Raw genomic sequence first — 14,315 nt, forward strand, 5'->3', positions numbered from 1 at the left:
GGTTATTTAGTAGCGTATTATTTAGCCTCCATGTGGTTGTATTTTTTCCAGTTTTTTTCTTGTAACTGATATCTAGTCTCAGCACTGTGGTCAGAAAAGATACTTGATATGATTTCAATTTTCTTAAATTTACCAAGGCTTAATTTGTGACCCAAGATATGATCTATCCTGGAAAATGTTCCATGAACACTTGAGAAGAAAGTGTATTCTGTTCTTTTTGGATGGAATGTCCTAAAAATATCAATTAAATCCATCTCGTGTAATGCGTCATTTAAAGCTTGTGTTTCCTTATTTATTTTTATTTTGGAAGACCTGCCCATTGGTGAGAGTGGGGTGTTAAAATCCCCTACTATTATTGTGTTACTGTCAGTTTCCCCTCTTATGGCTGTTCGCATTTGCCTTATTTATTAAGGTGCTCCATGTTGGGTACAAAAATATTTACAATTGTTATATCTTCTTGGATGGATCACTTGATCATTACATAGTGTCCTTCTTTGTCTCTTGTAATAGTCTTTATTTTAAAGACTATTTTGTCTGGTATGAGAATTGCTACCCTAGCTTTCTTTTGATTTCCATTTGCATGGAATCTTGTTCTATCCCTTCACTTTCAGTCTGTATGTGTCCCTAGGTCTGAAGTGGATCTCTTGTAGACAGCATATATACACGGGTCTTGCTTTTGTATCCATTCAGCCAGTCTACGTCTTTTGGTGGGAGCATTTAGTCCATTGACATTTAAGGTAATTATTGATATGTATGTTCCTATTACCCTTTTCTTAATTGTTTTTGGTTTGTTATTGTAGGTCTTTTCCTTCTCTTGTGTTTCCTGCCTAGAGAAGTTCCCTTACCATTTGTTGTAAAGCTGGTTTGGTGGTGCTGAATTCTCTTAACTTTTGCTTGTCTGTAAAGGTTTTAATTTCTCCATCGAATCTGAATGAGATCCTTGTTGGGTAGAGTAATCTTTGTTGTAGGTTTTTCCCTTTCATCACTTTAAATATGTCCTGCCACTCCCTTCTGGCTTACAGAGTTTCTGCTGAAACATCAGCTCTTAACCTTATGGGGATTCCCTTGTGTGTTATTTGTTGCTTTTCCCCTGCTGATTTTAGTATTTTTTCTTTGTATTTAACTTTTGATGGTTTGATTAGTATGTGTCTTGGTGTGTTTCTCCTTGGATTTATCCTCTATGGGACTCTCTGTGCTTTCTGGACTTGATTGACTATTTCCTTTCCCATGTTAGAGAAGTTTTCAACTATAACCTCTTCAAATATTTTCTCAGACCCTTCCTTTTTCTCTTCTTCCTCTGGGACCCCTGTAATTCGAATGTTTGTGCATTTAATGTTGCCCCAGAGGTCTCTGAGACTGTCCTCAGTTTTTCTCATTCTTTTTTCTTTTATCTGCTCTGTGATAGTTATTTCCATTATTTTATCTTCCAGGTCACTTATCCATTCTTCTGCCTCAGTTATTCTGCTACTGATTCCTTCCAGAGAATTTTTAATTTCATTTATTGTGCTGTTCATCATTGTTTGTTTGCTCTTTACTTCTTCTAGGTCCTTGTTAAACGTTTCTTGTATTTTCTCCATTCTATTTCCAAGATTTTGTATCATCTTTACTATCATTGCTCTGAATTCTTTTTCAGGTAAGCTGGCTATTTCCTCTTCATTTGTTGGGTCTGGTTGGGTTTTATCTTGCTCCTTTATCTGTTGCATATTTTTCTGTCCTCTCATTTTGTTTAACTTCCTGTGTTTAGGGTCTCCTTTTCGCAGGCTGCAGGTTCACAGTTCCCATTGTTTTTGGTGTCTTACCCCAGTGGGTAAGGTTAGTTCAGTGGTTCACATATGGTTCCTGGTGGAGGGGACTGGCACCTGTGTTCTGGTTGGTGAGGCTTGATCTTGTGTTTCTGGTGGGCAGGGCCAGTCCGGTAGTGTGTTTTGGGGTATCTGTAAACTCAGTATGATTTTAGGCAGTGTCTCTGGTAATGGGTGGGTTTGTGTTCCTGGCTTGCTGGTTGTTTGGCATGGGGCGTCCAGCACTGGAGCTTGCTGGCCATTGGGTGGAGCTGGGTCTTACCGTTGAGACAGAGGTCTCTGGCAGAGCTCTCGCCTATTGAGAGTATGTGGGAGTGGGAGGTCTCTGGTGGTCCAATGTCCTGAACTCAGCTCTCCCATCTCAGAGGCTCAGGCCTGACACCAGGCCAGAGCACCAAGTCCCTGTCAGCCACACAGCTCAGAAGAAAAGGCAGAAAAAAAAGAAAGAAAAAAAAATAATAAATTTAAAAAAGATTTTTTTAAATAAAATAGTAATAATAAAAAAAGAAGAGAGCAACCAAACCAATAAACAAATCCACCAATGATAACAAGTGCTTAAGACTATACTAAGATAAACATAAAAATCAGAAAGAAATCAGTCTCAGACCGCAAACCCCAAATCTACAGCTGCTCCCAAAGTCCACCACCTCAATTTTGGGATGATTCACTGTTCAGGTATTCTACAGATGCAGGGTACATCAAGTTGATTGTGGGGATTTAATCTGCTGCTCCTGAGGCTGCTGGGAGAAATTTCCCTTTCTCTTCTTTGTTTGCACAGCTCCTGGGGTTCAGCTTTTGGTTTCGGCCCCACCTCTGCGTGTAGGTCGCCCTCAGGCATCTGTTCCCGCCAAGACAGGACGGGGTTAAAGCAGCAGCTGATTAGGGGGCTCTTGCTCATTCAGGCTACGGTGATTATAACTGGAATGCGGGGTGAGTCTGCAGTGGCAGAGGCCAGCCTGATGTTGCAACAACCTGAGGTGCACCATGTGTTCTCCCGGGGAAGTTGTCCGTGGATCATGGGACCCTGGCAGTGGCAGGCTTCAGGGGTTCCCGGGGGGCTATGGATAGTGATCTGTGCTTGCACACAGAATTCTTGGTGGTTGCAGCAGCAGCATTAGCGTTTCATGCCCGTCTCTGTGGTCCAAGGTGATAGCCGCAGCTCGCGCCCATCTCTGGAGCTCGTTTAGGCGGTGCTCTGCCTTCTGTTGGCAGACAGGGAAGGGATCCCCTCTCCTCGCGCACCCAGAAACAATGGTCTCTTCTCTCTTTGGCAGGTCCACACTTTTTCCCGGACTCCCTCCCAGCTAGCTGTGCGGCACTACCCCCTTCAGGCTGTGTTCACACAGCCAACCCCAGTCCTCTCCCTGGGATCTGACCTCGGAAGCCCGAGCGCCTCAGCTCCCAGCCCCACCCTGCCCCAGAGGATGAGCAGACAAGCCTCTCAGGCTGGTGAGCGCTGGTTGCCAGCAATACTCAGTGCGGTAATCTCTCCACTTTGCCCTCTGCTCCCCTGTTGCTGTGCTGTCCTCCATGGCTCCTAAGCTTCCCCCCCCCACCCAACCCCCATCTCCACCACTGAAGGGACTTCCTAGCGTGTGGAAACTTTTCCTCCTTCATAGCTCCCTCCCTGTGACACAGGTCCCATCCTTACACTTCTGTCTCTGTTTTTTCTTTTTTCTTTTGCCCTACCCAGGTACGTGGGGATTTTCTTGCCTTTTGGGAAGTCTGAGGTCTTCTGCCAGCATTCAGTAGGTGTTCTGTAGGAGTTGTTCCACGTGTAGATGTGCTTTTGATGTATTTGTGGGGACACAGGTAATCTCCACGTCTTACTCCTCCATCATTTTTGAAGGTCCCCTCCGAGTTTGTGAGGTTTGAAGAATTCTCCATTTCACTGAAGTTGTTGAAATTACATTTGGAAAATTGTTCGTAGTATTCTCTTATTACTCTTTTGGATTTTTTTCAGCTTTATTGAGGTATAATTGCCAAATAAAATTTTAAGCTATTTAAAGTGTACAGCATTATTTGATATATGTATACATTGTGAAAGCATTCCCATAATCAAGTTAACATATCCATTACCTCACATACCTCTTTTTTGGTATTTACCATTTTTGTGGTAACATTTAATTTCTACTCTCAGCAAATTTTAATTTTACAAAAGTGTCATCAACTATAGTCATCACGTTATACATATACATTGGATCCTCAGAATTTATCCATCCTATAAGTGCAAGTTTGTATCCTTTCACCGACCTCTCCTTATTTCTCCCAGCCCCCAGCAACCACTTTCTACTCTCTGTTTCAATTTCAACTTTTTAAAGTTTCTACATATAAGTGATATCATGCAGTATTTGTCTTATTTCACTTAGCAAAATGATTTCATTTCTTTCAGACATATATGCACAAGTGGGATTCATGGATCACATCGTAGTTTTATTTTTAATTTCTTGAGGAACTTCCATACTGTTTTCCATAGTGGCTGCACCAATTTACATTCCCACCAACAGTGCAAGAGGGTTCCCTTTTCTCCACATCCTCACCAGCATTTATCATCTCTTGTCTTTTTGATAAGGGACATCCTAACAGGTGGAGGTATTATCTCATTGTGGTTTTGATTTGCATTTCCCTGATGATTAGCGATGTAGAGCACCTTTCAATGAACCTATTGTCTATCTGTATGTCTTCTTTGGGAAAATGTCAGTTCAGGTCCATTTGGATGTCTTCTCTGGAAAAATGTCAATTCAGCTCCTTTGTCCATTTAAAAAATTGGGTTAATTGGGTTTTTGGGTTTTTTTGCCACTGAGTTGCATGAATTCAATTTATATTTTGGATATTAACCCCTTATTGGATATGTGATTTGTAGATATTTTCACCTTTGTATTTTGTTGATGGCTTCCTCTGCTGTGCAGAAGGGTTTTAGTTTGATATAGTCCCACTAGTTTATTTTTGCTTTTGTTGCTTGTACTGTTGATGCCAATTCCAAAAATTCATTACCAAGCCCAATATTAAGGAGCTTATCCCCTATGTTTTCCACTAGGAGTCTTACGGTTTCAAGTCTTATGTTTAAGTCTTTAATCCATTTTGACTTGATGTTTGAGTATAGTATAAAATAGGGGTATAGTTTCATTGTTTTGCATGTGGATATCCAGTTTTCCCAACATCACTTATTGGAGAGACCATCTTTTCCCCACTGAATATTCTTGGCTCATTGGTTATAAATTAATTGATCATATATGCATGGCTTTGTATCTCAACTCTAAATTTTGTTTTATGCCAGTGCCATACTGTTTTATCACTATATAGCTCTGTAATACAGTGTGAAATCAGGAAGTATGATGCCTCCAGGTTTGTTCTTTTTTGTCAAGATGGCTTTGGCTCTTTGAGGTCTTCTGTGGTTACATACAAATTTTAAGATTTTTTTTCTATTCCTGTGAAAAATGTCATTAGAATTTTCATAGGGATTGCTTTGCAGCTCTGATTGCTTTGGGTAGTATGGACATTTTAACAATTATTTCTTCCAATCCATGCACATGGAATATCTTTCCATATATTTGCCTCTTTTTTTCAATTTCTTTCATTAATGTCTTAATAGTTTTCAGTGTACAGATCTTTCTATCACATCCTTAGTTAAATTTGTTCCTAAGTTTTTTGTTCATTTTGATACTATTGTAAAGAGGATTGTTGACTACTTAGGAGTGTGCTGTTTAAATTTCAGGTGATCAGAGATTTTCCTTTTATCTGTTATTTCAAATTTGATTCCTTTATTGTCAGAACATAGTAGCATACTTTTTATGATTTCAAATTTAAGTTTTGTTTTAGGCCCCATGAAACAGTCTATCTTGATGAATACTCCATGTGCATTTGAGAAGAATGTGTATTCTACTGTTGATTGGTTGAATAGTCTACAAATCTCAATTATACCCAGTTTATTGATGACATTGCTCCTTCTTCTCCATCTTTGCTGACTTTCTATGAGTTTTTTCAATTACTGAGAGAAGAGCATTGAGGTCTCCGACTATATATGTGGTTTGTTTTCAGTTTTTCCATCTATTTTTCATTCCTCTGTTCTCTTTTCTGCTTTATTTTAGGTTATTTTTAACATTTTTAGTGCTCCATTTTAACTTTTCTCTTTTCTTTTTTAATATATTTCCTTGTGTAGGTTTTTCTGAGTGGCTTCAGGAAATGTAACATACATACCGAACTTTTTTGTCTACATAGAATCCATATTTTGCCACTTCAAATGGTATGAAAAACTCTTCCCATCATATACGTTCCTTTACCCTCTCCCTTTATGTTGTATCTGTCTTATGTTTAACACTGACACTGAAAACCCATCAGACATTACAATTTTTGCTTTCAACCATCATGCATTTTAAACAACTCAATGAAAAACACTAGTTTATTATATAGACACAGATATTTACCACTTATGTTTCTCTTCATTCCTGATGTTCCAAGTTTCCTTCCAGAATCATGTCTCTCCTTTCTGAACATCTTCCTTTAGCAATGCTTTCATAGCAGGTCTTCTGGCAACAAGTTTCCTTAGTTTCCCTTCATCTGAGAGTATCTTTATTTCACCTTTATTTCTGAAGAATTATTTTTGCTAGATATAGAATTATGGGTTGAACAATTCTTTTATCACTTTAAAAATGTTCAAATTCCTCCTGCCATCCATGGTTTCTGATGAGAGATCAGCTCTCAAATGAATAATTGTTCCCCGATAAATAAGGTTATGTTTTTCTCTGGTTGCTTCCAAGATTCTCTGACTTCAGTTTTCAGTAGTTTGATTATGATGTGTCTGGGTTTGGACTTCTTTGGCTTTATCTGGTTTTGAGTTTCCTCAGCTTCTGAATCTGTAGTAGGTTCATGTCTTTCAACAAATCTGGGATCCATTATTTCCTCAAATGTTTTTCTGCACATCATTCTTTCTTCACTCTTTCTGGGCTTCCAATGACACAAGGACTTCTTTGTTATTATCTCAGAGGTCCCTGACACTCTGTTCACTTTTTTTCATCTTTTTTAAACTCAACTGCTCAAACTGGATAATTTTTACTGACCTACCTACAAATTCAGATTCTTTCCTCTCTCATTTTCATTCTATTAAACTCTTCCAGTTATTTTGTATTTCAATTCTAAAATTTCCATTTGTTCTTCAATTCTATTTGTTTGCTGTCATTTCTGTCTTGCCTTTTTTTTTTTTTTTTTCAAGAGTGGCCATCCCTACGTATTGGAGCAGTTTTATAATAGCTGCTTTAAAGTCTTTGTCAGACAATTCTAACAATTGTGTAATCTCAATATTGGTGTCTGTTGATTCTGTTTTCCCATGCAAGTAAGATTTTCCTGGGTTTTTCTGGATACTGCATAATTTTGGATTTTATCCTGGATATTTGGAATGTCATGTTATAGGACTTGGGATCATGTTTAAACCATATGGAGAATTTTTGTTATTGCTTTAGCAGGTAATTGACCCATTTGGGTTCAGGCCACAAGTTCTGACCAGCCTTCTGTAGATTGCAGTGTCAATGTTCCAATTTCAAACCCTTTTCAGTGCTGTTTGGATCTGTCCCTCATGTGCACCACCCAGTGGCCAGTCTGGGATCTAGGCAGTGGTCTATCCTGCCCGGTCCTCAAAGTCTATGGTATGCTGCATGGGTTGGATCCATGCACACACAGTCATGGATGAGTTTGGGAGCTCAACAAACATTAAGAGGCTGATTTCCCAAATTCCTGTCTCTATAATCTTCCCAGGACTTTCTGGTGCCCTGGTGCTCTTTTTTTGGTGATACTTTAGCCAAAAAGCTGTGGGTTTATTTATCTTACTTTGCCACACATTTCCTGCCACCTGTGTTGTGTTTAGGGCCAAGTGACAGGAGTACAGAGAAAGAAAAAATTCAAAAGATGTTTGCTCCCACCCTCTTGGGATCTCGACTCTTTCCATCAGAGAGAAAGACTCCCCTCTCTCAATGTCTTAGTGTGTTCTCGTTGTTACTCTCACATCTGCTGCTATGGGATTGCTTGGGCTGAGACATGAGAGAAGGGAGAAAAGAAAAGAAAAACTGTGGGAGATGGCCCAACTCTGAGCATTAAGAGACCTCTTTCCTGCTTCTAGAGCCAAAAACAGAGGTCCTCTCATAGAGCTCTCCCTCTTCACCCCAAGCCTGCTTCTGAGTTTTAGGCTGCATTATCTTCATGCTGGGGCATACGCAAGACAAAAAAGTGGTAAACTAACTGCCAGCAGCGCCACTTTCAATTCTGATCTTCTTTCCCCTTCTGCCTGCTACTGTTTACATTTCAGAGCCCTCAAATAACTGCTCCATACATTATGTCCCAGTTTTATAGCTGTATTAAGCAGGAGACACAGAGTGGAGTTGCTTATTCAACCTTACCTAGTACCAGAACTCCCCAGATATTTTATGGTCTTTAGCTCTTTGCTTAGGACTTACTTTTTATGAGTTAGACTAAAAAGATAGTGGGATAATGGATTTTGTCTTTTTCACCACTGTATCTCCGAACTGACGCATAATAGGCTTAATACAAATTTTGATGATTTACTGAATAAATAATTTGGATTATTAGTCTCTTAAATCCCAAAGCTATTGGTTTATTCTTAAGTAGTAATTAATAATTTATTTTTCTTTTAGGAGGCAGATGTAATACCTTATTAAGAGTCGTATTTAATTCAGATGTATAATTGTAACTACACATGAAAAAGCATTTTACATTTCTTATAGAAATATTCAACTATGCAAACTAATTTCACCTGCTCATTTCCTACTAAAGAAAATGCTAATTTAAACTACAAAATAATTTGTATTTAAAAGTATAATAACTACCAACATTTCAGCTAAGCAGAAAAAATAAACCCAGTAAACCTTAATAAAAAACTATTTGAAGGGCTTCCCTGGTGGCGCAGTGGTTGATAGTCCGCCTGCTGATGCAGGGGACACGGGTTCGTGCCCCGGTCCGGGAAGATCCAACGTGCCACAGAGCGGCTGGGCCTGTAAGCCATGGCCGCTGAGCCTGTGCGTCCGGAGCCTGTGCTCCGCAACGGGAGAGGCCACAACAGTGAGAGGCCCACGTACAGCAAAAAACAAACAAACAAAAAAACCCAACACAACTATTTGAAGAGATAAAAATTCATTTGTCCCTCAGAGACAAATGTTTTTCTTTCCTTGTATTCAGGAACATGTTCACATCATCACAAACTTAGAGACAGACCTTGGCAGGAATCTGCCTGTCTTTTGGGTTAAACAGACATTCCAGTTAGTTAGTTGGACTTGGGCTCCCTGCCTTGTGACCAGTGTATGACAGTCATTTTGCATAACTTAAGCTTTTTTAGTCCTCAGCTGTAACAAGGAAAGAGGAGAGCAAGTGAAGTATTTTTTTAAATGCTGCTGCTATCAGCAAAGAAATTTAATACATCTATAAGGCTATTACAATGCTCAAAAAACTTCAAAGGCAATACCCAAAATACAATTCATGGTTGGTTAGTGAGAATTAGCACTTTATTATTTTCCTTCATTTTAAATCAGAAATCTTGCAACGGAGGCTCATCAGCAACTTACAATAACCAGGATGATCTAATGTCAATGGGCAAATGGAGTATGGGGGGTATTACAGAAATACCCGTACCTATAATTTCAGGTTGCTCCACTGTATTATGTTATGTTCTCTAAGGCAACTAATATAATTGGATCATTACACAAACAGAGCCTAGAAAAATTAATATAAATACTACTTTGTTCACATGATGACTTTTTCCCCATTGAATTTAAAGGCTTTTATTTCCATAGTTTCACTATTCTGAGGGTCTTAGAAGGTTGACCATGGGCATTCTGTTAGGTCAAACTCTACTGTCCATGCCCGTGACATTGAACTGAAGGTACCTTTTCTGGTCACTACTCTTACCCAGAAATAGTTATGGATATAGAGTGTCCAGGTAGGCACCAACTTTCCAGAAAAACATGAGGTTTCACTGGATAGTTGACTATAATGCTTGTGATGACATCCCTGAAAGATGAAGGCAAAGGTGATCAGTAGTGAACTAAGATACAGAATAAAGAGAAAGCATTATGGTACTTTGCACACATGGAAGAGACTACACATTTGGTGGTCCCCACTCTTGGCCACAAATCAGAGTATTTGATTCTAGTGTAAACTCTGCTATTGACTATGTCACCACAAGTATGTCATGTACTTGTTCTAGACCACTTTTTTCCTTCTTGAAACTGAAAGTAACTAAGCCAATCTTTTTATTTTGATGAAGAAATCACTACTTCATGAATAATAGTGGCAATTTCAAGCACAGAAGTCAGGTTTCTCAGTTCCCACGTCTTTTTTTTTTTTTTTTGCGGTACGCGGGCCTCTCACTGCTGTGGCCTCTCCCGTTGCGGAGCACAGGCTCCGGACGTGCAGGCTCAGCGGCCATGGCTCACGAGCCCAGCCGCTCCACGGCATGTGGGATCTTCCCGGACCGGGGCACGATCCCGTGTCCGCTGCATTGGCAGGCGGACTCTCAACCACTGTGCCACCAGGGAAGCCCTTCACTTTTCTTTTCAGTTATATAAATATAAACATAAGGTTCATAAATACTGATTTAAGGACATATACTTTGTAATGGCCAAAGTTATGAAAATTATTAGGTTGAAGAGTGATGGCTTATAATTGCCAAAGGATCCATTACTATACAAGTGACCACAAACATATGATTGTATGCATATGATTGTACATATATGTATAAATGTGTGTATTCATTAAAGAAAAAATAAGATTCATTTATAAAATAAGTGTTTTAAGATAAATGTTTTCAGGGCTTCCCTGGTGGCACAGTTGTTGAGAGTCCGCCTGCCGATGCAGGGGACACAGGTTCGTGCCCCGGTCCGGGAAGATCCCACATGCCGCGGAGCGGCTAGGCCCGTGAGCCATGGCCACTGAGCCTGTGCGTCCAGAGCCTGTGATCCGCAACGGGAGAGGCCACAACAGTGAGAGGCCCGCATACAGCAAAAAAAAAAAAAAAAAAGATAAATGTTTTCAGAAAAAAATGCTCCAGAGATTCTATGAGGCATCTCTGATGTACACAGGGTTCCATGAGTATTGGAGCTGACTGCTTTATTGCATTCTTTGTAGGGTTCTGCACACCGATCGTCTGTGCATGCACTTGCACACCCATGTGCAAGGTGAAGAAGCAGAAAACTGGTTATATATGGTTTCCCAACACATAGGTACGTCACCCCCAAGCCCCATCCCTCCTCTCCTGGTTAGTCCTGTCTGTCCCTCTTCCACATATGTAATCTAGGTATTGAAATGTTTTCACCCACCTTCTCTTCCTTGGGATTTTGATGTCACTGTTCTTTCTGAGGAGCTATTCTCAAGGTCTGTTCTGTTATACTGGATTTTCATACAACTATTTGGTCCAAAATAAATTATCAACATTCATTCCTGTAAATTCATTTTGTCTAATGTCCATTCTCATCATGTAATCTTGAGCAAAGAAGGTTAAGAGGAAATTTAGGGTAACATTTTAATATAGGGAGTCAAGTGTACCTGGAGAGCCTGGATATCTATGATAGTATCTTCATTTTGAGGTTAAAGGTATTTTTATAACATTTCTTATTATAAACAATACAGTTATAATATTATGATAATAAAGTTCCCAATGTAGAAAATAGAAAACCGAAATACTACAAATAATTAATAAAAGCCACCTATCACCTGGAGATAAAAACCTTGATGTGTACAGTGGCAGTCTTTTTTACACCTATATAAGACTTTATATAAACTAGGAATAATATAGTAGGGACATTTAAAAACCTACTTTTTTCATACAACATATATTAATAACTTTCCATGTAATAAATAGTCATCTGCAATCTTATCAATAGATGACTATAATTTTATTGCATAGGCTAGATCATAACTTATTAAGCTGATTTTCTACTAATAGGGCATTTGGGCTGTTTTGAAAATTTTGTATTACAATCTTTTAACACATTTTTCAATTATTCAGTTTAACTGCACAAAGTAGAATGTATTAAAGGCTATGTGCATTTTTAAGACATTACGACCAGGCCTTGTTATAAATAAATGAATTATAAAATGAAGTATATCTATATAATTTTAAGAGAAACAGTTTTATTTTTTTTACCAAAACATGTATTTTGCTAACATTTAAAAAAATCAAGAAATACTTTAAAAAGCAATTAAGCTAAAATGTCACCAACCAGATAACTAGTCTTATCATTTATGAGCATGTCCCTGTACATATACATGGATACAAAGAGAGATAAACAGTACACCTGAAACTAATACAACATTGTTAATCAACTATACTCCAATATAAAATAAAAAGTTAGAGATAAATAATAAGTAGATAATTGACTGATTGATACATAGTCAAAATTTCTTTAATAGATTCATATATATAATAAACCACTTTTTTTAAATACTAAATTTAATTCCACTAAAATATAACAAAAGTGAAACTCAAGGAAATGCTGAATATAATTGTTCCTTTGTCACAAAAACATTTGTTTCTAAAACACCCACATAATGCAGTGGTTCTCAAATAGGAGAAATTTTGTCCCCCAGGGAACATTTGATAACATTCTAACCACACTTCTTGACATCACAACTGGGTGCTACTGGCATCTAGTGGGTAGAAGCCAAGGGGGCTGCTACACATCCCACAGGGCAAAAGAGAGCCCCCACAACAAAGAATTATCCAGCAGAAAATATCAATAGTACCACACTTGAAAATAATAAGGAAAAAAATTTAGAAAACATTTAAAGTTTGGAATCATTATTTTTTAATGTACCCGCTTCAATTTTAGATGTGACCAGATACTATGGAAGGTAAGGCGGTTATCACATTTAACACTTCTCTCTTCCCACTGCCCATAAGCATTCCATTTGCAGCGCTAATCTCTAAGATGTTTAATCTAATTTTTGAATATTATTTCTGAGAGTTTTTGTTTTGATTTCTGAGAACTTCCCAAGTTCTTTGCAGTCTGAGATTGGCTGCTATGAAGTTTTTTGAATAATTAGTTGGCTATGTGTAATATTCTTGGGTTCCACTTCCTTTTCTGTTGGAACTCGTAGGAATCTCACCATTGTCTTATGGCATTACATGTTTCTATGAAGAACTTTGAGACTGCCCTGATTTCTTCTACTTGTGAATTAATTTTTCTGCCTGAATATATGAAGAATTGTGACTTTTTAAGAATTGCATCTTTATCCTTCAGTACAATGGGTTAAGCAGAATATGTCTCAGTTTCATTGATTCTAAATAATTTTTCTTTCTATGAGGTACACTCCTTTAAGTTTTAGTTTTTATCTTTATTTCTGGGAAATTTTCCTCTATTATATCTCTAAATATTTTTCTTCTCCAGATTTTATACTAAAATTTCATTTTAAGCATTTCTTTCTCATTTATTTATAAGCCAGAAATGTGCTATCTTTGTTCGAAATTTGCTTACTTACTGTTCAACCTCTTTTTGCATCTTATTCTTTATCTTCTGATCCTTCTGTTCTGCTTGTACTGGATCAACATTCTTTGTAAATTCTTCTACAGCAAGAAGAAGTTTGGAATACTTTTATCTGTATCTTAGGTTTTTGTTTTTTGGTTTTGCTTTTACTATTTTCACTCATTCTTTCCTTCTTTCATTTTTTTTTTCTGTTTTTGTTCCACTGTATTATCAGTGGAACACTGATAGTTTATTCCATCTGTATTACACTTAATGTATTTCATACTTTCTCTGTTCAGATATACATTTGAGTCAATTCCCCTCAACACCATTCACAATTTATTTGAGATTCTTTTTCCTACTCCTCTAAGCTTCAGTTTGAGTGCTTCACTTTTTGCCTGTGTTTACGGGGAATGGAGGAGGAGTCAACATTTGGCTTCGACTGTATAAAATACTTGTTGGGAAATTTAAGCTCTTCTTTCTCTTCTGAAATCCTGTACCAAGGCCCAGTCCACCCAGATTGTTTTCTAAACTTTGCACTTTTCCTTGGAAAACGAGACTTGCAGTCTCCTTGCCCTTGAATGTAAGAGCATACTGTCACAAAGATGATTTTTTATTTCTCCCAATAATGTTTAATTATACACTTACTATGTTTTCCCCCAAATTCAGTGGTATTTAGGTGAACTCTTAGGATTTTACTGAATCCTCCTTTGCTAAGTATTATTTTCTGCTGCACTAGAACGTAATTTTTCAACTAGAACACCACTTTTCAAGTTGATGTCGTAAGCTTGTCTTAGTTTCCTTGCCCCGTTTCTGTTGATTTATTTTTGACCCTTTTTTGGACAAATAAACTACTTTTTCTGTTTAGTTAATGAGGCTTCAGGAGTGGAATTTTCTGTGATCTTGCCCTCTTTAGCCATTGTTTAACAGTCTTCTATGTGTGTCATTATGTTATTTATTGCCTATTACTCCAAGCTTTCATTTGTTTTGTATAGTACAACACTTAGATATTACAATCAACCACACTGCCAAATTTATAATCTTTTTATAA

This window comes from Phocoena phocoena, chromosome X (genome assembly GCF_963924675.1).
Source record: "Phocoena phocoena chromosome X, mPhoPho1.1, whole genome shotgun sequence".
NCBI lineage: Eukaryota > Metazoa > Chordata > Mammalia > Artiodactyla > Phocoenidae > Phocoena > Phocoena phocoena.